The sequence below is a fragment of the Rattus norvegicus genome, chromosome 1 (genome assembly GCF_036323735.1).
Source record: "Rattus norvegicus strain BN/NHsdMcwi chromosome 1, GRCr8, whole genome shotgun sequence".
NCBI classification, from domain to species: Eukaryota; Metazoa; Chordata; class Mammalia; order Rodentia; family Muridae; genus Rattus; species Rattus norvegicus.
This window is the reverse complement of record NC_086019.1, coordinates 57400234-57426438: the sequence shown is the minus strand read 5'-3', so window position 1 is coordinate 57426438 and position 26205 is coordinate 57400234. Positions and strand designations below refer to the sequence as shown.

At 44.2% G+C, this 26205-nt stretch overlaps 1 long non-coding RNA gene across 5 annotated transcripts in view; it reads right to left on the bottom strand.

The window, feature by feature from the left end:
- LOC102555078 (uncharacterized) overlaps positions 1-8023 on the bottom strand; it is a 44994-nt gene extending 36971 nt beyond the window's left edge. The window contains exon 1 of one of the 5 annotated variants that reach the window (XR_010062902.1): positions 7936-8023. This is a non-coding gene — a long non-coding RNA (uncharacterized LOC102555078). The other 4 variants (XR_010062904.1, XR_010062906.1, XR_010062905.1 and 1 more) reach the window with 4 other exon arrangements.
- Between the last annotated feature and the right edge of the window lie 18182 nt (positions 8024-26205).

The following is a 26205-nucleotide window of genomic DNA, read 5'->3' as shown; positions in this document are numbered from 1 at the left end:
ATGTTAAAAAAAAGTGAAAATGATAAGGTTTACATTGTCTGACCAAAACCCAAGGGACACTACATAAGGAACACAAAAACCCACAGGTGCTCACCAACAATCAGATAAAATTTGGCCTTCGGTGGTCTACTCCAAAGAAACTATTCCAAGAATACTGTTTAATTTTTTCAAACACAGTTTAAAACTCTTAAGTGTGCTCTCAAATCTGCCCTAATTCACATAAATCAATCAAAACTGTTGGCTTTGTAAATAGTTCTCTCGTGTCCCAATGTTTATATGCTGGTCACACCAACAACACTATACTTGTCTACATGTGACTCAAACAATGTGGGATCCTTGTCCCAAGTGGGCCAGGCAGACCCTGAGCTCACCTTCAGGTTCTCACATACACATACAAGCACACACACACACACACACACACACACACACACACACACAAACACACACACACATACACACACACACACACAGAGAGAGAGAGAGAGAGAGAGAGAGAGAGAGAGAGAGAGAGAGAGAGAGTGTGCTTATCATCTATTTCTAAGGCATAATGTGTGCTCTTGGAGTTGGGCACTAGGACTTGCACATGTAAACAAGTGCTGTACACCTAGGAACATTTTCTGATCTGTATTTTCTCTTTTATATGCAGTTCCTTGGATATCTTCAAAAGCAAGTAGGGCATTGACATACCATGAATTCTTGAGCCTAAAGGTAAATTTTAATACAAAGCTCACATGTCACTCACAGATGACTCTAATAGGAAGTACATTAAGTTCAGTATCATTCAATCTGAAACCCTCAATGTGTATACACCATTCTCACTGCCCTCACGAAATCTCATGTTTGAACCACTCTGCCTAGCTGGAGATACCTGTTTATCTCCCAGAATAAAAGGGAGGCTCCAGGCTCAAGTGGAACAGCAGATTCAAGGTGGGACTGTTGGGTGACATTACAGTGAACACCAGGGACTTCCCCTGAGAGGCAGGAAGTGGTCCTTTCATTCCTGCTGGGGAAACAGTATCTAGATTGTCCTGCATGGGACAGAATCCTCTCATTCTAGCAGATATCCTGGGTGACAGAAGGAATGTAGGTAGATTATGAAATCAAACTACCACATTTCTTTCTGAGGCAGAGACATTTGAGACCCTTGGCCCAGGAGTTAACAGCTCCAGATAGCAAGGTGATGTCAGTGTGGGCCCTGTATTGACCTATGTATAGTTATTTATGTTAATCACCAAATATTTAAAATTTACAGCACTTAAGAGCAAAGTCTCCCAGGAGACTCAGCTAAAACTAATCAGTGAGTTTTTAAGGGCGGCAATGGGGGGAGGATGGGGAGGGGAGCACCCATAAAGAAGGGGAGGGGGAGGGATTAGGGGGATGTTGGCCCGGAAACCGGGAAAGGGAATAACCCTTGATATGTATATAAGAAATACTCAAGTTTAAAAAAAAAGAAAGAAAGAAAGAACACAAACAAGTAGGAAATTTAAATTCATGTGACTGCTAGAAGTAAAGCAAGATGCTCTTGGTAGATAAGGTGATAACCTTTGTGTAAGACCCCTAAAATCATACCAACTTAAGATATGAAGTGCTCAGCTAGGATGCTTAGTGCCATGAACCCAAGACAGAGCTTCTCTATGTCTCATCATCTCTGAAGCACAGTCCACAAACAGTTGCAACAAACCTTCTCTTTCTCCAAGTTCGAAGTTACCTTTACTCTTATTGTTTCCACAGTTAATTGAGCTCTCCTGGATACACAGGTTTGACTAACCTTCTCTGAACTTCTCCCAACCATGTACAGATGGACCTCCCTCTGCACATGAGGCCTGTTCCTCTCAGGCCTGCTGTTCTCCCTCCCAGATTAGAATTGGACACCTTTCAAACCTACATTCTTAAGTCATCTATCAACATTGGGTACATGATAGGCACAAGTTGACTTTGAGTGCAAAATGACACTTTCCTACCGGACAATGAATAGGGTCCAGGGGTTCCAAACATGAAAACTGGCCAGGTAAGGTCAGGTAAACCTCATACTGTCTTTATGTAGAGATAAAAATTGACACACCTTCCCAAAGCAGACTTGCTCAGCTGTCTCAGTCCACACAGCAGTCCTTTCTTGAGCTTCCTTACTTCCAGTGACTGATGAGAGTACATGAGAAGATGCTTGATTTCTACAAAGACCTGGGCCCCATGAACCACAGTAGCAGCAGCTTCTGATCAAAAGTTATACCAGGAACTGAAAATAGCTAATGTTCATGTGGTGATTTAAATATGCTCAGCCCAGGGAGTGGGGCTATTTAAAGATGTGCCCTCATTGGATAGGTGTAGCCTTGATGGAAGAAGTGTGTCACTGTAGATGTGACCCTTATGTTCCTTGTCCTAGCTGCATGAAAATCAGTTTTCTAGTAGCAACCTTCAGATGATGATGTAGAACTCCCAGCTCCTCCTGCAACATGTCTGCCTAGATGCTACCATGCCCCTACCTTGATGATAATGAACCAAACTGCTGAACTTGAAGGCAAACCCAAATAAATGTTCTTCTTATAAGAGTTGCTTTGGTCATGGTGTCTGTTAATAGCAGGAAAACTCTAAGTAAGTCACTTTCTACCACAGATTACTAAGTTAGTTGAGTGATGTCTTCACCTGAGGAGACATGGCCTCTTATTAAGGTGCTAATCTCCAAGCAATTTCAGGCTCTCTTCTGGTATAGGCATTGGCTATAATATTAATCTTCCCAGTGTCTTTTTCTTTCCCAACTCTACATTTTGTATTTCTTTTTGCCCCATTTGTTCTTTTTCATTGAAGACTTATAACCACAGTAAGACCGAGGCCATACTGGGCCCTCTTCAAATTTTCATCAAAGAAATTTGTTTATTACTTTTAAATTTAGCCTCAGATAAGTTTTTAGGATGTGGGCAGAAAGGAAGCCACATTTTTGTAAAAGCTTTGTAGGAATTATCCTAGACCAGTTACAAACATTTTTTCCTCCTGAATCCCCTTCTCCTGGGCTTCCACAGTCTGAATACCTCTTGGCACTCCTGACTCCCAAGTGCCTGCCAGTATAGCCCATTAAACTCTTCTTAGAGCACTGGAATTCTTACATATTTCCCAAAACAAGAAACAACCTGGCATCATGAGGTGTCACACAGCAAGAGTCCACTCCATTATGTCACCTTCTGCATTTGTTACCTTTGTATTTCTGTGACAGAAATGCCATGAGCACAGCAAACTATAAAACAAGTAGGACATTAGTGATTCTATTTCAGAGAACATGTGTTAGCAGAGGTTAAGTTCCATGACTACAGGGCATGGCGGAAGGAGGAGGAGGCTGAGGTATGACATCTAGAATCACAAGTACAAAGCAGAGAGTGCACAGGGAGTGGTGCAGAGCACTAAAACCTCAAAGCCCAGCCCCGCTGACATTCTTTCTCCAGCAAGGGCATACCTCCTGGATCTTCCCAAACAGAGTCACCAACTGGGAAAGGAGTACTCAAATGCCCGAGACAGTGGAGGATAGCTCATGCAAAATGTCATGGTGATTCAGGAATTCGAATCAGTAACAGAGAGAACCTTCACTCTGGGTCACTGTGTGCTGATGCAGAGCCAGCAAGCTGCTCTCCCTCCTCTTGCACATAAGATGTGGATTAAGTAAAAATGTAAACAAGCATCTCCATGGAAAATCAACAGCCCTGTTAATCTGGTCACACTTACAGTATAGGTCTAGAGGTATTGGACACTGAAATCGCAGAAGGAGCCAACACAAACTAAAACCCTTTAGTCTATAGGAATAAAAGTACCACAGAAGGCAAAAGGTGCAAGGACATGAAGCAAACACTCACTCACTCAGCAGATAAAATTACAGCTAATCCTAACCCACAGATCTACTTCTTAAACAGCGTACATTCTGCTGGTACCTATTCAACATGATCCTAAATGCTGCAGTCAGAACAAATGGTTTCTTACTTTGTGGAGTATGACTTAAAAACACTAAAGTCGTCTGAAGGAAGCGAATGGAATCTTCTCAGGGCTTAGGGAGGTCGGCTAAGGGAGTACAGAATAACAAAACAACACCACCCAATTTCCCCACCAGCAAGCAGAAACTGGTCTGCTGTCAGTTGCCAATTGCTGCAGGTTTAACAGAAGCCTCCACACTGGAAGGACTGAGGAAGTTGAGGTTAAAATACAATTACACTGAAAGGTCACTTTAGGAATGAGAAGGGTAGCAACTGGACAGTGCTCTCTCTCGCTCTCTCTCTCTCTCTCTCTCTCTCTCTCTCTCTCAGTGTGTGTGTGTGTGTGTGTGTGTGTGTGTTCCATGCACGTGTTTGTGTGTGAGTGTGGTTGGGTTGTTGTTGTTTGGTTAATTTGAGACAGAGTGTCACCACAAACTGAAGCTGTCCTAAAACTCACCCTGTAGATAAGGGAGGTTTGGACAGTAAAGAGACCTTCTCTCTCCTGAAAGGTGGAATTAATGATGTGTAGTACAAGCTATGAGTGAATGTAAATTTCAAATTCTGAAGGTTTTGTAAATCTCTTTTTGCTTGCCTTAACAATGCTGGTGCTTACAGCAATACATGGTACACTGAGGACAAAAAAGAATATACTGTGTGAGTTTGTGAGATGGATAGAAGTGAAAGGAACTAGCTGATTGAGTTTAGTTCCAGAGGCACTGTCAATATTCAAAAACAAATATAGTCAATTTTTATCATTTGTAAAAATCATTAAGGGCATCCAGTAAGAGATTAAACTATTTTTGGTGTTGTGATGCTACACAATCATAAGACTGATTCCTGTGGAACAGGCTGGTGGAGCAGACAGTAATCAACAGGACATCAGAAAACCTTCAGAGCAAGAACTAGAGAGATCGCTCAGGGTTTGAGAGCACTAGTTGCCTTTGCAGAGGACCTTCGCTTGTTTTCCAACAACTCTAAGTCAGCTCACAGCCATCTGCAACTCAACATCTAGAATATCTTACCCTCTTCCGGTTTTGTGGGCACATACTGCAGAGACAAGACAAGTCAGCCTCAGCAAGGCCTGGCCGGCTACTCACACACCCCATGGCTCTGAGCCCATCAGCACCAGACCTGAGGACTACCAGGGGTGCAAGCTTTACACTCTGGACTCTTTAACCTTTGGTCAGTTAATTGCCAGAGAAAGTAGCTGGGAAGCAGGGTTTACAGAGAAAACCATAGAAACAGTTCAGCCTTAAAAAACATAATCTGATCCCTTCGAAGCCAGGTGTGTGTGTGTGTGTGTGTGTGTGTGTGTGTGTGTGTAGGTGATCATAAGACATAGGTAGGCTTGGAAAATCAAGGAGAGGAAGGATTCATTGAGAAGCTGAGATGGTGGGGAATGAAGGGTGGATGTTGGAAGGAAGCTAGAGCATGGTGGGGTTTTATAAGCCAAAGAAGTGAAATTCGTATTTAATGCCCTTAAGACAACTGGTCCAGGTGCAGTGTTCCTGATGGTGGCTCAGTGTTCCAGCTGTGGATTCAGGGAACTCAGAACATCATACTGAAAATAATCTCTCAGACTACAGAGTCAAATTCTTGCTGGTGCTCCAGTCTCATCAGAGAAGAAATTAAGTCCCTCCTCCTATGGACCCTCTCATTCTTGTCATTCTCACCTGCAGGAGATTCAGTCCTTCCTTTGAGGGGGCTCATACGTGCAGGTGATTTAGACCCTCTTGAAGGGAATTCTATCTCCAGATTGGGATGCGGACCCTCCTGTTAGGGAATTTACTCTCTAAATCTTCTCACAGAGTATGGGTGACCACCTGGAGACAGCATTATCTGCACTTCTAAACTCTGATTGGTAAAGAGAATCCACAATATGAGTTTGAAAACCTCTGAGTTATATACTGAGTAATGAAAACCTACGAGTTATACACTGTTAATTTCTACATGTATTCTGAGTATGAAAATCTCTGTAATGTTTTGATGAAATTTACTTACTTCCTAGATTTCAAACAATAATAGAAGCTATAGTTAAAAGTTTAGTATGTGCTTGCTCAAAGTAATTTGAAAATATTTTTGATTTTTATTAAAGATGGTGTATGACATAGAAATTTTCCCAACTATTGTTTTGTTTACTGCTAAGATATAGAAATGCTTTATTTCTGCTGACAGAACTCATATTCATTGGTCTGGTATAACTCACTGTTCAATGCTAAACTTTAGCAGATTCCTTAGGGTCTCTGCCATTTATAATAGGATTCCATCTACAAGTTGCCTGTCTTGTTCTTCCTTTTTCATGGGATGCCTGTTGTGCAGTTTCTCCCCGTAAATGACAAAGTCATATCATGAGAACAATGCTGGATAGCAGTGCCAAAAAGACATGGGACACATTTACAAAGTCTGGTCCAATTAGAATGGGGCTCTGTGAGAAATTTCTGTCAGGTTTGCCCTGACCCTACGATTCTCTCTTGAGTGCCTTAGCTTGGAAAAGATACCCCAATTCATATGGTGAAGGATGAAGTCCCTGACACTCAGCAGGTGACACTTAAAGACAGTGCCTTCAAGGTGATTGATTCAAGGAAGCCTGAAAGGTCGGCTCTGTTGTAATGTCTTTGGGGTCCTATGAAGGGAACCCTAGAGCCACGGACACTTAAAGGGTGCAGGGAGAAACCACAGAACACCAAGAGGAATCAGCTACCTACAAACTGAGGAGAACTGGAACCAACTCTTGGACCTAAGACTTCCAATCTCAAGCCCACAGAAACCTCTGCTCAGTTCTGCAGGCAGCCCAAAAATATTACAGTGTGCGTTCTTGGTGTGTCCTGGAGCCTGAAATTCACTGCTGTAAGCTCAGGTCGATCTTGGGGTAGATGGGACTAAGTATTAAGTCCTAAGATTTGTCTCTCGAGGTGAGATAAAGTGGTCCTGAGTTGGGTGCTAAGGTACAGTCCCAGGGTGAAGCTTCTGGATAGCTGGGTTGGGTCTTGAAACAGACAGAGCTGTGCGGTCCCCAGGGAACTTAACACTTGTTGCTGGAACAAAGGTTTCTTCTTTCAATGTCCACTTAGGCAAATTTGCAAAGATCAAAAATGCTGATTGTGGCTCTCACCACTTTCCCTTGGAGCATGCCCACAGAGTTCCTTGTTTTCTACTGGGAAGTCAAGCCTTCTCTTATAAGGAGCTGCTCATGCAGTCATCTTACGTCTCTGGTCAGGAAGAAAACCTGCTACAAACTCACCTTTAAGAGGCAGAACAGATCGTCTTCTCTCAGGTTAAGGTCACAGCATAGTCTTTAGATATTGGCTAGGACGGTGGGGCTTGAGCTCCCATTCCCTCAGCCTCTGTCATGTTTCCAGTATACCACAAGCCCTGGCTGGTCACATATCACTTTCCACAGAGACCTCTGTCTTCTAATCCCTCAGTCTCCCCTGTTGAACAGGAGCTTTCTGTCCCTGTAGCCCAGACATGGACTCTAATTTTAGGGTGGGGCTGAGTTTAGATCATGTAATGTTCAGACTCTCTGCTTGGCAGCCATTATCAGGCATAGTGTTTATATTTTTGTTCACTTTATCGGTCTATTTTTTCTACTGTGTGCTCTAAGAAGGGAACGCGTAGGGTTACATAATTCTTGGTGTTAGTAGCTGTACTCCCAAATCCTGCTCAGTATGGAGTCTGTGGATGTTCAGCATAGCAGAGGGAGGTGCCAAGTCAGGAGACCTTGATGTGCTGATGCAGCAAATGAGAGGTCAGAGAGGACCCAAGTGGCAGTTGGAGAAAGGAGCCATAAAGACAGTGGGGAGTAAACAGGTCAACTTCCCTAAGATTCCGAAAAGAAGCAGAATCTTGGCCTCCATCTCAAGGGAACTCAAGATAAGACTCACAAAACAGTGCTACCAAGCCAATCCCAATTCTCTTATTTTTCCCACATTCCTGAGAGCAGAGAGGGGCGGTTTCAAACTCCCTGGGCTCCCTTCATACTCACAGGTATTTGATGCTGAAACTGCCACAACCTCTGTTCCGAAAATCCCCACAGTAACGAATGAAAGGCGTGGCTAAATCCGAGAGGGGGGGGGCGGGTATCGTTCATTGGCCACTCACGCACATGCGCACTATGCCTACCCACAGAAATTTTCCAGTCTAGCTTACTGGTTCATTGAACACAGGATTTTGCGCCTGTCCTCTCAAGAAATACAAGGTCGCCACAGTACTTGTGAAATACAAATCAATTTACTGTGGCATTGCGTACCCATCTCACCTGGAGGCATCTCTTTCCCAGCCCACTAGCGATCCTGCCTCAGACTTCCCAGAGAGCAGGCCCTTCCCCTTCCGCTCTACCATCTTGCAAGCCTACCTTACAGATAATGTTTTGTAGGGTCCTTCAGTCAACCATACAGGTTCTATGTTCATTTCTCACAGCGTTAATTAAATTAAAATTAAATAACTGTTATGCTGAGAAAGAGATGCAGACTCAACTGCAACAAGTGTTCTTATAGCACTTAAGTCACAGGAGGCACAGCAACACGCTTCTTCCTTTCCTGACAGTGTATCTAAATCTCCTTACTAAATGTTCAAGGTCTGAGATAGCTGTGTTTGCCTGCCACCCACGAGCTCCCATTCTTCTCAGACGCCTTTGCTCCTACCTGCAAGAATGCTGTGTAATGCTTTGAGAGCTCTAGATCCTTTGGAGCCTCTGAAATATTAGTTAACTTTAGAACAGAATTGTCATCTTTAATTTCCACCAGTGATTAGTCTGATGATGATTTGTATTTTTAAAATTAAATCCCTAGGATCAAATCCAAAATCTTTCTTTAGAATTTTTGAAATTAAATTATGAATTAGATATTCAATCTCAAATAGTTACAATAGATAGGGAGGCTCACATTTTTGAAGAATGATGTGTTTTGCACCTTACATAAAACCTCCTTCTAGCCACCTCATGCAAATTAAAGAACTTACAGGCAACATTTTACCTGCACTGAGAGACTTTCTCCTGCAGACAGGGTCCACTATGACACAGTAGTGGTCTGAAAATCTCGGATATCAATAACTGGTAGGCAAATGGAGTTTGGAGAAAGAAGGGAAAGATAATTTCTAGGCATACTCTCCTTGGAATGACAATGGAGAAGATAGGGTAGAGGAAACACCCTGTCATCTTTACAGCCCTTCATTCTGCCCTCTGTGTCCAAGATTCCCCACAGCTAACAAGAACGGGTAACTTCACTCTAGTCAGATCACTAAGAAGTAGGCAGGGTTTTCTTGGTAAAGTAAAACAAAGTTTCTTGGATTTGGAACATCTCTCAGTTGCAACCATTTCAGAAAAAGAAATTAAACATCACTTAGAAGTACATTTGTTCCTTCTTCTTTAGGCCCACCCCACAAATCTACTGCCTAGGTCAGACCTGCTTGAGTACAGGTGACCTCTCTCTTCTCACTTACTGTTCAGTTCATTCTCAAGCTCTGTTAACTTAAGAGAGGCTTTCATTTTGTCAGACACATCAGGACCTTGTGAAAAGTGGGGCAGATGCTCTTTAAATATCAGGTTTTCAGGGGCTCCAGAACTGCCAGGTAAGTCTGCATCTTGGTGGACAAGAAGAAAACACAAACGATCATGCATAAAAATACAACTAGCTAGCCTAACTAAATTTTCATCAGAATTTTCATGTTTCAATGAAACGAATTCTTTGTTGCATATTATTTCAGTAATTTTCTGTATTGCTGCTGAGACAAGCTACACCTAAGCTGTGGTCTGAGCAGAACTTTAAAACCCAATCTGTGCTCATCAACTAAATGTAAGTTCAAGGAAAAGGGCAGGGTTTGTGACATAGGCCTATAACCAGTCTCCCAAAAAGTTATGAATACAACTTAAAATATAACAAAAGTCTAATAAACCAAGAAACAATTCCATGTAGAAAAGGGACAATATATTCTCTTGACAGTAACTTTCAAAAATAAATATACACACTACAGATGGCCCAGTGGTCAACCGAAGATTACATAAATGCTAGAAAGACAAGGCAAACAGCTTAGCCATTGAGAGACGCTCTTTCAATGAGTAACAGACAGTAATTTGAGGATAATTTCTGTCAACCTCAGGGCAAGCCTCCACGTGCACCTATGTACACAGATATATATGGTAATGCAACAATCCCACACTAAAAATGGAGAAAGAAAATAGCGAAGACAGTGTGCTCAATTTCAGTAAGCAGGCAATTTGTGCCACCTAAGCAAGCATAACTACGGGGGTAGTTTAAAAGTACAGCGTTTCCACAAACTTTCCCCAATCTAATACGGAGAGTCAGAACAGCCCTGATTAATGTAATTCAGTGTTACAAAGGCAGAGGACATCTAACCTGAATGGATGTTTAACTATATACATATATTCTCATGTAGATATATAACCATATACAACAAATAGCCAATATCAAACAAAATGGAGAGAAATTTGAAGCAATCCTACTAAAATCAGGGACAAGGCAAGCCTCCTCATTCTCCCAGTATCTATTCAGTATATTATGGGAGGTTCTAGCCAGAACAATTAGATAACAAAAATAGATCAAAGGAATACAAATTGGGAAGGAGGAAGTTAAGATATCACTATTGGTGGATGATATGATAGTATCAACCGATGACCACAAAATATTCTACCATAGAACTCCTTCAGCTGATAAACAATTTAAGCAAAGTGGCTAGTTAGAAAAATTCACTCTATCAAATCAGCAATCTTCCCCTACTCAAAGGAAAAATGGGCTGAAAAAAATTAGGGAAACAGCACCCTTAACATTAGTCGCATATAATATAAAATACCTCAGGGTGACTCTAACAAAGCAAGTGAAAGATCTGAACAATAAGAACAAGACTCTGATAAAAGAAATTGCGGAAGACCTCAGAAGATGGAAAGATCTCCCATGTTCTTGGATCAGCAGGATAAACATAGTAAATTGGCGATCTTACCTAAACCAATCTATAGATTCAAAGCAATCCCCATGAAAATTCCAACTCAATTCTTCATAGAGTTAGAGCAATTCTCAAATTCATCTAAAATGACAAAAAACACAGGATAAAGAAAAATATTCTCAACAATAAAAGAAATTCTGGGAGAATCAGCATTCCTGACCTCAACCTGTACTACAGAGAAATAATTAAAAAAAAACACAGTTATTGATATAGGGACAGGCAGGTAGATCAAGGTAATACAATGTACAACCCAGAAAATAACCCCATACACCTATGGGCACTTAACCTGTGACAAAGTAACCAAATCCATCCAGTGCAAAATAGACAGCAGTTTCAACAAAAGGTTCTGGTTCAAATGTTAGTGAGCATGTAGAAGAATGCACATGATCCCTTATGTTTATACAAGTCTTATTTATAATACCCAGAACTTGTAGCCAATCCAGATGTCCTAAAATGGAAGAATGGATATAGAAATCGTGATACATTTGCACAATGGAGTACTACCTAGCTATTATAAACAGTGACTTCATGACTTCATGAAATTTGAAAGGAAATGGATAGAACTAGAATATATTAACCTGACTGAGTAAAGGAGACGCAAAAGGACACACATGCTATGTACTCACTGATAAGTTGATATCAGCCCAAAAGCTCAAAATGCCCACAATAACCCTCACAAACCACATGGAGCTTAAGAACAAGGAAGACCAAAGTGTGGAAGCTTCAGTCCCACATAGTAGGGGGAACAAAATAATAACAGGTGGTAGAGCAAGGCAGGGACCAGGGAGCGAGAGAGGAGGGGAAGAGAAATATGCAAGGGTTGGGGAGGACAGGATCAGATTTTAGAAGGGAAATGGGCAAATTAGATTTTCAGGAAATTGATTAAAAACTGGGTGTAGCCACTACAAAGTCCCAGGTGTTAGGACAGTGAGAGTCTCCCAGGATGCAAAAAGGATGAATTTATCTGAAGTATGCAACAAAGGGGACATACAACCTGTAGAGACCACCTCCACTAGATAGACACGGCCCCAAGTTGAAGGATTGGGACACACGACCATCTCAAAATTTTTTACTTAGATATGTTCCTGTCCAAAGTAAACACAAAAATAAAAACTGGAACAGACACTGAAGGAAAGGCCATCCAGAAACTACCCCACCTAGGATTCCATCCCATCAGCAGATACCAATTCTATACACTATTCCTAATGCCAAGATGTGTTTACTGACAGTAGCTTGGTATTGCTGATCCCTGTTACATCAGCACCTGACTAATACAGCAGCAGATACTCACAGCCAACCATCAACCTGATCCTGGGGACCCCAAAGGAAGAGCTAGGTGAAAAACTGAAGTAGCTGAGGGAATTGAACCCCATAGCAAGAACATTATCAGCTAACTGGACCACCCAGAGCTCTGATAGACAAAACAGAAACTAAAGAATACACATGGAGGGAACCATGGCTCCAGATACATGGACTTCGCTGACATCAATGGGAGAGCAGGACCCTGGTCCTGTGGAGGTTTGATGTGCCAACCTAGGGGGATGTTAGATTGGTCAGGCGGGAGTAGGGGAGAGAATGGAGGAGCTCCCTCATAGACACCAAGTTGAGGGGCATGGGGAGGATGGAATGGGTGGTTGTGGAGGGGCAACAAGGAAGGGGGATATCATTTTAAAAGTAAATGAATAAAATGATTAATTAAAAAAAAATCTCATGATCATCTCAATAGATTCTGAAAAGGCCTTTGAGCAAATCTGACAGTCCCTTGTGTTAAAAGTCACTGAGAGAGAGGGTTACAGAAGAATACATGAACACAATTAAGGTAACATGTCGTGCCCACCTCGGCCGGCAAGGAAGACGCAACAGGGTTGGATTCTTCTCAACAGCCTTTACTGCAGGACACCTTCATTGTTGACAGGGGGATTCAAGCATCAAAAGCGCTCGCCTTATATACACAAAAGTATGCTAATATTCTTTCAGGGATTTGGGGGGGCACGAGTCACCCCACTGTCATCCCAGCTACTTGACCTCCAGAGATTGGCAAGGCATGAACCTCTATTAGCATAGTACCACCCCAGCCAGGCTGACTTCAGGTGCAAAACCATGCCCATGCGCAGTACTGTTGTTCACCACAAGAGGGCGCCGGATCACCTCATTATCATACAGCTGCCCTGAGGAGGGGACAAGCCTGAGCACTGGTGGTAAGTTATTCACAATGGAAAGGGGCTGGCTGTAGGCGCCTCTCACTACAGTAACATACAACAATCCACTAGCCAACATCAAATTAAATAGAGAGAACCAAAGCAATTGTCCTAGGCTCAAGGGCAGGGCAAAGCTGTCCGCCCTCTCCCTATCATTTCAATATGGTTCTTGAAGTTCAGGCTAGAGCAATAAGAAAACTAAAGGTGAACAAGGAGATATACATTGGAAGGGAAGAAGACATCGTATTGGTATTTGTGATGATATCATAGAATATAGAAGAGACACAAAAAATTCTATCAGAGAACTCCTACATTTGATAAATACCTTCAACAAAGTGGATGGATACAACATTAATTAAAAAAATCAGTATCACTCTTTTAAACAAACTATAAAGGGGCTGACAAATAAGTTAGGGAAACACCACTCTTTACAATAGCAACAAATAATATAACAAAAAGGCCTCAGTGAAATTATATGACAATGAAAGATCTGTATGACAAAAATTTTAGTCTCTGATTAAAGCAATTGAAGAAGATATCATAAGAAAGGTCATGGACAGGTAGGATTAATAATTTAAAAATGACCATCTTACTAAAACCAATCTAAATTGTGAATGCAATAACCGTCACAGCTGAAAACAAGTCTTTACAGACCTTAAAAGAGCAATTCTCAACTTCAAGTGAAACATTTAAAAAATCCAGGATAGCTAAACCTTTCCTGAACAATAAATGAATTTCGGGAGGAATCACCATCTCTGATTTACCGCTGTCCTACAGAGCTATAGCAATAAAACTATATGGTATTGGTATAGGAACAGGCAGGCTGATCAATAAAATGAAATCCAAGACCCTGAAATAAACTCACACAATTATGGATGCTTATTATCAACAAAGTAGGCAAAATCATATGACAAAAAATAAGAAAGCATCTTCAACAAATGGTGCTGGGCTAATTAGATGTAGGCATATAGAAGAATGCAATGAGCCTTATCTATAAACCTGTGCAAAACTCAAGTCCAATTGCATCAACAACCGCAACATAAAACCTTATCCATCAAATCTGATACAAGAGAATGTGGGAAATACGCTTGAGCCCATTGTACAGGAGTCAACTTCCTGGATAGAACACCCATGGTGCTCAGACATTGAGATCCACAATTAATAAATGAAATTTGATGAAACGGAAGAGATTCTGTAAGGAAAATAATACACTTAATGGGAGAAATAACAGCTGAGCTCAGGTGTCCTGGAGTCCTCCCTAGTCTGTGTCAGTGATCTCAAGTCCAAGTCACAGCCGCCTGATTTGTAGTATCAAACACAGCAATGTTTCAGGCCAAGGGAACTGTGAACACCATGTACACCTTGCTGTTTGAATTTTATGGGAACTGTTGAGCACCAAAGGAAGCAAGGGCTACAAGGTAGGTACTACAGGACTGGGACAGAGCTGGAATCCAAGTTCCCTTCTTCCGCTGCTATGGGCGGGAAAATGGGCCTGGTAATTGGTTCTTGGTGTGTATAGGGGACAGAATCAAAAGGTCCTATGGGAGCCCTGGCACAAGCCTGCCCAAGCCTGGCTTAGGGAGCCTCACACCATCCCAGTATTTGATGTGTCCCCAGGTTTGTCTACCACCTTCTGCTGTGTGTCATATTCCCTACCACCTGCAAGGGACTCTAAATATCTTCCTACAAAAGGTTTTCAAGGAGGAGTTGTACACGACACATGGTGGCTCTGTGGTGAAGTTAACACGGACCAATAGATTAGAGGGCTAGAGCCCCAGGACTGATGCTGGGTGGACACTCTCCTCTGAAATGCAACACAGAGATCTTTGTACAGAAATCAAGGGAGTGCTCTGAGTAGCTGTACAGAGCACCTCTGGCTCAGGGACTCAGGACTGACACCCATAGAATGTTATAGAGCAGCCGTTTGTGATACAAGGGCTCATCTGCCTGGGTCCCTGAGCCTCTAGAGATGATAGCAGGACTGGGCTGTGGCTGGTTATGGGCTCAGACTGGAGGGTGGGAGGGGCTTTGTCTTTGGCTCCTCGGAGTAGAGCAGTTTTTCTTTCCCTGTCCCTGCTTTTTGAACTTTTCTTTCCTTGGGAAAACGGAAGGACTGGAAGAAGTCTGTCTATGGAGAGTGAGGCTGGCTGGGAAACTGCTTGCTGTTCTCCATTGTCATCCTGCTGGGGGTTTGGGGTTGTTGGCAGGTTAGCCTCTCCACCATTCCAGTCTGCTTCTCTCCATTTAATCCATGCATCTCTGTCTCTTCGCTTCGTGACATGGTTGCACAAGTCCTACCTGTAGCTGCCACTCCAGGGCATAAGTCCCTCAGTGAGTGAATTCCAGATGGTTCTGTCTAGAGAGAAATTGTACAGGGTCGTTGCTCAGTATGTAGGAACATGGAAGAGGATACTGCACGGCATCCACACACATTTCATATAACATCAATCCACATACTCTGGTACTAATCGGTTCTATTTACACCTTTCACCATTATTGCTATTCACTGTACTGTGAAGTGTGAATTTTTATTATGTTTCACTTCTCCAAAGGAAGAGACAGTGTTTAGCACTGGAGATTCCCTAGGGCCTGGCCGGAAGGGAGGCCTTGACACACAGGTGTGGTTCTGGGAAAAAGCTTTTTCATAAAATGCCCCGTTGAATCCCAGGATGTGTGGATGTCTCTGTGCCCTATCCAGGGTTGACCTCAGTATATTAATGGGAGCTGAGGCTTCTCTCTGATAGAACAGTGCTACCCTCCTGGAAGATGTCTATGATGGTTTGCATACACTTAGCTCAGGGAGTGGCACTATTAGGAGGCATGGCCTTGTTAAAGTAGGTAAGTCACATTGGTCATGGGCTTTAAGACCCCTTTCCTATCCACATGCAAGCCAATCTTCCCCAAGCAGCCTTCAGATGAAGATGTAGAACTCTCAGTTCCTCAGGCACCATGCCTGCCTGAATGCTGCCATGCTCCCAGCTTGATGATACTGGACTGAGTCTCTGAACCTGCAATCCTGTATCCATTAACGTTGTCCTTATAAAAACTGTATTGGTTGTGGTTTGTCTCTTGTCAACAGTAAACCCCTAACTGACACAATGTCCACGTTCCTTTCTTCAGCTTCCAGACTTTAGAAGCTTCACACATGAGCAGAATTCTCTTGGGACTATGGCCCTAGGCTCTAGGCTATCTGCTTGATCTGAGAGTGTAAGGAAATCCTGCACACCCCTATCCTGTGTTCTGAAAACTTTTCAAAGCCCATTCATCTGAGACTGGTGAGTTCAGGACAGTAGCCCCAAGTGTCTGACAGTTCACTCTCATGAGGCAACACCTGCCCTTGACAGAGGATTTTACTAAGGGGCATTGGATGTGCAGGAGAATTGTGTATGGTGAGTCTTGTCTGATTAGCACAGGAGGGAATCAAGGTCCCATTGGCTTGTGGTTTTTAAACTCATGGTCCTAGCACCGTCTTGTTGGTGTTTAGGTCCCTGTCAGTCCTCAATTGAATTTTAGCATGGGGAGCCAGGGCAGTTGTCTTCAAAGATATTCCTAGCATGGTCCACATCTTCACCTCACCAGACATTAAGCACAACAAACGCCAGGGAGGCAGAGAACCCTCAGGGGCTGGAACTGGCATGTTCAAACACTCTGGCTTGACCTTGGCCAACAGAGGTTCAGAGAACAGCCTCTATGTAGAAAGATCTCCTTCCTCCTCTCAGAGTTTACAACATGTAGACTTAAACTAAGGTGGTGGCACACATGTGAGCAGAGGCACCAGCCTAGGCTTGTTCAATATCAAAGCCTACATGCCACCCCTGTATCACAGTCACAGCAGCCCATCTCATGAGAATTCTAGGGGTGGTGATATTCTGGGTGAATAGTCTGTGTTCTGCTGCCAGTTTCTTTGCTTCCACATGTCCAACTGTGAAAAGGGATTGAGAAAGGGAAGGTGATGAAGTCCTGCTAATATCTACTTGGTGCCACCAAAGACAATGGGGTCTGACTGGCAAGATCTTTGAGTTAGATTTTATAAAACAGAACCTCAGGACAGTTAGTAGGTACTCTCAGGAAGGTGTAGAATGGTAGGTACAATGGGACAGGATCCCTGAGGCTGGTGCAGTGGGCCAGGAACCCTGAGGCAGGTAAAACTGGGTAGGGAGACTGGAACAGGTACAACAGTGCAGGGACCCTAGTGCAGGTGCAGTGGAGCAGAGACCCTGGGGGAGATGCAATGGGGAAGTTGTCCTGGGGAGGGGACCTTGTATTAGTGATCCTGTGGCATGTGTAACTGGCAGGGACCCTGGGGCAGGGGCACTGTGACATGCTCCCAAGTTAGAATGTTCATACAGGTGTGTGTTTGCTTCATGCAGCTGCTGTCTGAAGTAGAAAACATTGGCAACAGCTCCAGAGGGGAATTTGGGAGCTCCTTTCAAGAACACCATAGCTCCTAACTGAGAAACTATACATTGCACAGATGGGCCTTTATTGAGATGAGCAGATTCTAAGGGGGCTCCTTGAATAAACAGCCAAAGAAAGCAGAAATGAAGAACAAGCAAATGCACCAGCCATGTCCAAGGTGTTTTTGCTCAGATAATAGGCCCTGAAAAAATCGGTTAAGTCAAATCGTCTGTCTGTCTGTCTGTCTATCTATCTATCTATCTATCTATCTATCAATCATCTATCTATCTATCTCTATCTATCTATCTATCTATCTATCTATCTATCTATCTATCTATCTATCTATCTATCTATCTATCTATCTATCTATCTATCTATCTATCTATCTATCTATCTATCTATCTATCTATCTATCTATCTATCTATCTATCTATCTATCTATCTATCTATCTATCTAATCTCCCTGAGGGAAGTCAGCTTTTATTTGTAGGAAGAACGTCACATCCGCGCCCTCTTGTGGTGAAAACGAAGATCGCATGTAGTGAGTTGGGTTATTTCTTCCTTTGTATCTTTTATCTTTGTATCTTTCTTTGTTTCTCTCTCTCTCTCTCTCTCTCTCTCTCTCTCTCTCTCTCTCCTTCCTTCTTTCCTTCTTTTTTTTCTTTCTGTACTTCTTTATTGCTTGATGTGGGATAGAATGCCATTTTTGGACAGTCCCTATCAGTATTGGCTGTACCACAGACCCAGTCACAGTGTGACCCAGAAGAGGCCTACCTGGAAAGTTTGTCCTATCTCTAAGATACACTGTATAATACCATAATCTGGACTGCCAGTCAGACAAGACCTGTGTTTAGGAGACTTGTGTACAGAATGAATGTCTGTGAGTCTGGACGTAGACTCTATGGAAGGCTCAAGTCTCCTGACTGTCCTGAAGCTTCCCAATGTGATTGTTTCCTCTCCCACAGAGCCAGGCACCTCAGCAACTTCATTTCCTGGTCATCCTCTAATCCTCTTACACTGTGTAGAGTGTTCAATCTCAGGGAGGGCCTGGGAATCTGAGAGAAACCACTGAGTTCCCTGGGACTGGCTGACTCAACTTGAGGTTGATGTGAGCCTCCTCATTTTGCTCACCCACTGAGGACCTCAAAAGTCAGCAGTAAAGTTGCTGAGAGGCCAGGAACCTCCTATTGGCCCAAGAGCAATTGTCCTCTTTTACAGGTTCATCCACAGAGCATGTAATTCTGATTGGTGCAACAGTCTGGAAGAGGGAAAGACGTCATCTCCCAAGGGCAAGTGCTGTGCTAGTGGACACTGAAGAGCTGCAGGGATCAGACCCCTCCCCATCCTTCTCCAGCCTCTTTTGTTCTTCCTTGATAAGTTTCCTGCAGATCTAAAAGATCCAGGCAATCCATGACATGGGTTTGAACTTAATCTCAGGACATTTTATTCATTGCCATAAAACTAAGACCAGGTAATTAATTTGTTTGTTTTTTGTTTGTTATATATAAGTACACCGTAGCTGTCTTCAGAAACACCAGAGAGGGCATCAGATGTCATTAGAGATTTTGTGAGCCACCATGTGGTTGCTGGGATTTGAACTCAGTACCTCTGGAAGTACATTCAGTGCTCTTAACCACTGAGCAATCTTTCTAATTTCCAGGCTAACTTTTTTAATTCCAATAATGGTTTCTTTATTCAGGTTACATCCTGAGCCCAGGCACTCCCCCTCTTCCTTTCTCAGCCCCACCTTACAAATCCTTTCCACCACAATGCTCTCCCTTCTCTTTGGTATTCCCTTGGGTACCACCCCAACCTGGGGCATCTAGTCCCAGCATGATCAGGCACCTCCTGTCCCACAGATTTACAATCTGGTAGTCCAGAATGTGTAGGGTTCTCGTGGCAGCAACAGAGATTGAGACAGCCCTAAATCTACTTGTCAAATGACCCACATGGAGACCAGCTCCAGATATCTACAGCAGGCTCTGGGGTTGGTTGCCCAGGCTCTAGCATCTCCATGGTCCAAGGCTAATTGACTCTCCGGGTCTTCTTGTAGGGTCTTTGACCCCTCTGGTTTGCTTATCCCCCACTCTTCCTCAAGACTTCCTGAGCTCCACCTGACATTTGGCTGTGGCTTTCAGCCGCTGAGTGAAGCCTCTCCAGAGACAGGTGTGCTACTTTTCTCTCTGCAAGTAAATCAGAGTAACATAAGTACTGTCAGAGGTTGTCTCTGTCACATGAGATGGATCTCATTTTGGGGCAGTCACTGTTTGGTTCTTCCCTCAATCTCTGCTCTGTCTTTATCCCTGCACATTTATTGGCAAGACAGATTTTGAGTTGAACATTTCGTGAGTGTATTGATGTTGCCTTCCTTTTCTAGAAATTCTTTCTTGCTACAGGAGGTGGCCATTTCACTCTCTTGCTCTGGTTTTAATCTAAGGTAGAGTCACCCTCATAGACTCCCCCTATCCTCTACTTTACCAGGCATCCAGCAAGTCACCATAGATCCCTGCCCCTTCCTGCCAAGACAGTTTGCATTATCAATCCCTTTCCTCTCCCAACTCCTTCTCCCTAGACCTAATCACCGTTTCCATCTCCTTTCCTGTCTCTTCTCTTGCCCTGTTCCATCACTTCATCCTTCTGAGGACTGGGACTATTTTTTTTTCACTTTCTGAGTAAGATTCACAACTCCTTACATAGGACTTCCTTCTTCCTTCATTCCTATCAATCTGTTATCTTCAACTTTATGGTAATGTCCACTTACAAGTGAGTACACACCATAAATTTCTCTGTGGTTCTGGGTTACCTCCCTAAGGATGACATTGTCAACTTCATCCATTTGCCTACAAAATTCATAATGTATTTATTTTTAATAGCTGAAGAATATTCCCTTGTGTAGATATTCCATATTTTCTGTATCTTATATTCAGTTGAGGGACATCTAGGTTGCTTTTAGTTCTTGGCTATTGCAGATAAAACCACTATGAACATAGTTCATCAAGCGTCTTTGTGGGATGGTGGGGCATCTTTGGGTTTATGTCCAGGGATTATTTAGCTAAGTCCTGAGGTAAAACGATTCCCAGTTTTCTGAGGAACTGCCAAATGACTTAGAAAGTGGATGCACAATTTGCAATCCAAGCAGCAATGGAGGAGTGTTCCCTTTTTTCCACATCCTCATCAGCACGTGCCGGATGTCACTTGAGATTTTTATTTTAGCCATTCTGATGCACATAAGTTGGAATCTCAGGCTGCTTTTGATTTGGATATACCTGATGACCAAGGATGGTGAACAGTTCTTTAAGTGACTCCTGGCACTTGGAAGTTCCTCTGAAGAATTTAGCTCTGCACCCCTTGTGTCACCATAGGCCCAGAGGAAAGACAGAAATAGAATCTTTATGGGACCCACGTGGCTTCTCAGGGTCAGTCAAAGGTCTTGGCTCCTTTATTCTCTGTAGACACAGGGCACAGGTCCTGACCTCCATGCACATGCTGCACACACTAAGGATGAGTTATGCTGGCCTCTGCTGCTTCTGGGAGTACTGAAAAACATAATCCCTGGGCCAGGGGAATAATGGGGGACAAGTGAGCTCAAGGCTCCTGCCACCTGCCTGAGGATAGAAGCCCCAGCAGGGTTCTCACTGCTGTGTTCCCCAAGATAATGACAAGCAGCTGTTACAGCAGGCCATGCTCTGGTTGAAAGGGCAGACAGGCACATCCAGGCCCAGAGGTGTGTACTGTTGCCGTGCTGGTTCTGTCTGCTCTTTACCGGCATACTCAACCATGCCACCCAGGATTTCCCAAGTTCTGTCTGCAGTGCTTTGGTTCCACAGAAGCTCTGTGGTCATGGAGAGACTGACAAACCAAGGACCAAGACCCTGCCAAGTACCTGTCCACACTTGACTCCTGCTAGAAGCCAGCAGTATGGGCAACCATGTAAAAGTGGAGATATGGACTACTTTTTTCCTCGGGAGCACTTGTGAACCCCAGGGTCAGGTGAAAAGCTTGATGCCAGGCAAGGACAAGAAGGAGCAGAGTGACCTCACCTGAGCTTGAGGGATAGGGAACCCTTTGACTCACAAACTTCAGGGACATATGTGGTAGAAGGCGAGGCAGGCTGTACACACCCCCATGGTAGCAGGTGGTGTGTGTGTGTGTGTGTGTGTCTGTGTGTGTGTCTGTGTGTGTGTGTGTGTGTGTGTGTGTGTGTACCTCTATGTGTGTCCATGTATGTGTGTGGGTGGGCCTGTCTTGACACCTGTCCTGACTGATGCCAGATACCCACAGTTGGCACAGACTCCACTTAACACTAGGGTTTTTGTTCCCAAAGGTTTTCTAATGGAAGGTAATATGCTTCTCATCAGGGCTAGTTCACCACATTTTGTATGAATGGGGGACACTTATCTATTGGGATTGCATCCTGAGCTAGCCTTGTGGGCCCTCCTCTTCCCACTGTTCCCAGTTTGTTCGGTGTCACAATGTCCAGGGAATAGAACCCTCAGATCTGTCAGCACCTCTGTGTGGGTCATTGCATCAGCTGACATGCTCAATGGTTGTGCCAAACTCACATGTTCTGGATGAGCTCAAGATGCGCACAAGAAGGCCTAGATGAGGAGGTGCTGTACTACCCAGCCAGTCAGACTTAAGTTCCACTCTGACAAACGTTAGGAAGAGGTGCAGATGTGACTCACAAAAATGCATCCACTATTGGGCTCAACTAGCAAGAACCTGTGAGCAGCAGTGACATTCAGTTTCCTCTTATCCAAGTAAAGGGACATCAAATACTTCTTTGGACCTTGGGCAGTCAAGAAATCTTGAAGACTCCATGGCTAAATAATGGACCATGCACCATCCCAGAACCCCAGGACTGAACCTGCTTGATGCCCCTGGAGCTCCTTGGCTAAGGTGAGGAGAGGAGACCCCAAACAGCCCTTTACCAGTGCGTCAGCAACACTGTCTCACCAGATGGAGCAGACTCCATAGCCTGAGGTGTGCAGTGAGGGCTTTTTTCCATTTCATGCAGTGGTGTCTTGTATGTATGATCTCGTGTGGAACTGAGACATACTGCAAGGGAGGCTTTGTGTTGGGTACAGTTAAAAGCAAGACATGAGAAGAGGAACTGCAGAGTTGTGATCTAGGAGACCCTGCAGTAACCAGCTCTGGGTCCTTGAAGCCTAGGCAGGCTTTGCAGTCACAGAGCTCCATCTACTGCCCAAGTCCCATTCTGACACCTTCTCTAGCAGATAAGACAAGAGCCCAAGCTGCTTCAGGGCTAACAAGACACTTGTTTCTCTCAGACATTTTTGCTCCAGAGAATCCTAGGAGCTTGGAGACAGAACCAAGAAAAATAGGGTCAATCCCAAGCCCTAGGCTCATGTCAGAGCAGGGTCCTCTCCCGCCCCCGCCGTCTCCTACAAGTGGGCAGGGAAAGGACTGAAGTGGTGGGCAGAAGTGCTGAGGGCCAACAACTGACTTGCATGGAAATGGCTGGAGGCTGATCATGCTGGAATGCTCCCAAACCACCTTCAAGGCTGGCTGGCACAGACAGGACTACTATATGGCTCTTGCCCAGACCACAATGTCCTCAAGGGTAGGGTCTTCCCCAGGCAAGTATAGTTCCTGAACTTCATGCCATTGAGAGAGCTAACCTCTTGAGGACCCAGCTGGTCCACCAGTGTGCAGTCTCAGGTTGCTTTGGGCGAGAGAGTCGTGAGCCATCTGTATGATTGAGCAGACACTTGTTGTCCAGGCTGAGGACATACTGGTCACCTCTGCGGTCATTCTCTGCCTCTTCCACCTGCAGAGAGATACAACAATATGGTGGTAGTCTTCACCCTGACTTTTGGTTCTTTCTATGCTTCTACATTTCCAGGATACCAGGTCTACACAGACCACCTAATTCTGGCTATTCGATCTGTCCTGGGCCCGATAGGCCATCCTGTTGGTTGCTCTGTCTCACAACACATTTCCCTCTATGTTGCCTCGGGCTGTCTCCTCTAAGCATCCCAGCATGCATCAGCTCCATATCCTGCCCAACCTACCTTCGGGTCCCTGAGAATTCCAGATACTTTAATGTTCTCCCAGGATGGACTGTGGGCTCTTTCTTTGTCACATTGATCTTAGAAGTTCTTGGGAGCCTCCATGCCATGGCATAGGATGTCTTTGTGTCCTCAATGGGCCGAGTGATTCCCTGCAGTGCAGGACTCTCTCCTTATTGTTGAATTTTGGCACTTATGTTTTTCAGGAATGGCTCTAGATATGTTCACCACACACTACCCTGGAAGACTGGAGAGTTCAAGGATGGCCAACTTTCACTTAATCAAACTTTTCCATAGACTGTGTGGGTCCCATCAGCTGAGAGTATCCTCCACTTTGCAATGATGTACAAACTTTTGCTTTTCAGCCATGATGGACTTTAGGATCTGCCCTGAGGATCCTACACAAGCCACAGGTAGGAGATGTGTAAATGGCACATGTTACTGGGTCAGGTTAACAGTACAGTGAGGCTGTTCCAGAAGCTGCCAGTTATCTTCCCACGCAATCATGCAGTCACTGTGGGCTCATCCACAGACACCTCCCACTCTCCCTGCAGGGAGTTAGGCTGGATGCCTGCTATGTGGGAGCTGCCTTGGCTTGTGGAGCAGAGTCAGAAGCAGTGGAGGAGATGTTGTCTGCTGCTTTTATTGTCCTCAGTGCCCAGGGCATCCCTGTGGTCTGGGTTCAGGTCCAGCTCCAGTGAATCATTGATGTAATTTCAGGCCATAGACGCTCCGGACACGATGAGGTACAGGGTAGACCAGGAATGAGGGGGAACCAAGCAATCCAGGACCCTGTGGGGACCAGGGAAGCCAATATTCCATGTCATGTCTCAGGCATGATGCAAGGCCAGGAGCTCTGTGTGCCCTGACAGAGGGGGATGGGACCCCGACTCCCACAAAATGCTCTTCAGACCTATTACACCATCAGGTTTGAGAAGGTCTTCCTCATTAAGAACATTCCACACAGCTTGCCTCTGCCATCAGACTCTATCTTCCATGGGTGAACCCCCTCAGGAATATTGACATGTCTTCTATGAATGGTTAATATTCTGTTAAGTAGTTTTCATAAACAGTGCTCAGCAGAGTATGTGTATCCACAAGAAGTCATTTTCAATTCTCTCAGGGAAAAGGAAGCAAAATCCTCCTCCTCCTCCTCCTCCTCCTCCTCTTCCTCCTCCTCTTCCTTCTCCTCGTCCTCCTTCTCCTCCTCCTCCTTCTCCTCCACATTCTTCTCCTTTTCCTCCTCCTCCTTCTCCTCCACATTTGTCTCCTCCTCCTCCTCCTCCTTCTCCTCCTCCTCTTCTCTTCCTCCTCCTCTTCTCCTCCTCCTCCTCCTCCTCCACTTCCCCCCTCCTCTCCTCCTCATCTTCCTCCTACTCTTCCTCCTTCTGCTACTGCTACTGCTGCTGGTGCTATTGCTTCTACTCCTGTTGCTGCTGTAGCTTCAGCTGGTGTCTTTTCCTTGGCCATGTCTCTGATGTCATCTCCTGTTTATACTCCGGACATGACAGAATTTCCAGATGGCACTGTGAAAGCAACAAGACAATTTATTCCAAGCCAAAAAATAAAAAAATAATGAGTTGGAATTCTTAGATTACTATTTGGGGCTTTGATTGCCTTACTATTTTATTATTTCTTCTTTTCTACTTCCCAGTTGAGATCTTTGAAAGAAATTATTTAGAAATGTTACCTATAAAATCCTATATATCACTAGGTCTTAGGAGCAAAAAATCAGTATGCAAAAAACTATGCATGCATGCACGATTCTGACCATCAACAATAACCAGCAAACTAGACTGTTGATACTTATTCAATGACAAACTTTGTTATTAGTTTTGAGACTTACTGAAATGTGATGTTACTTTTGAAAAGATAAGAATCTGTTCTGAGGCACTTGTAATTAATGACCACATGTGCTAGGACCAGTAGCCCAAGGATGAGGCTATGAGCCCATGACCCTCTAGTCATCACCCTGTGGGAGTTATTGTCCTAAGGGGGAGATAGAGTCCATGTAAAGGGATTGGGCAGCAAGACAATTCTGTAGAGTGGCATACACATCATTCATATTGAGTCCCTGCTGGGAAGAGGAGAAATCAAGAAGAGAGAGAAGGCTTTTTGTTAGGGAAACATCATAAAGAACTTAGAGAAGGTACAAGGTAAGAATTGTGGGGAAAATGGAAACCAGAGACAGAGGAAGGACCAGCATAGAGCAAACTGGAAAGGACAAAGCACAAAGGTACCTGGGCTGTGCCTGCTGCTTGTACTCTGGACTCTCTTTGGAGCTCATTTCCAGGGCTAGTTGCTGTTCTCCCCCAGGCGAGGTTTTTTTCTCCTTGACAAGCAGCAACACAGCTTCCTCGGGGCATTTCCTTTATTCCTGGTCCACCCCTTAAATCCTCTGGGCCAGACGTGCTCAGGATGGGCTCATCCTCTGCTGGGGCTCTGTGGGAGAGTAGATTGTCCTATTTTCTTACTGCTACTTTTCTCAGTGAAGATGTTTGTTGGTTGAAGGCATGGGATACTCATGGCACATTTGTGATAGTGGTCCTGTGTAGGTGTCTTAGGAGTGGCCTGAGAAGACCAGGGGCAGTGGATCTTCTGCCGCCTCTTGGACTAGCCTTCTGGCCATAGCCAGACCTTGACCATGGGAGGATGACAGTAGCAAAGTGA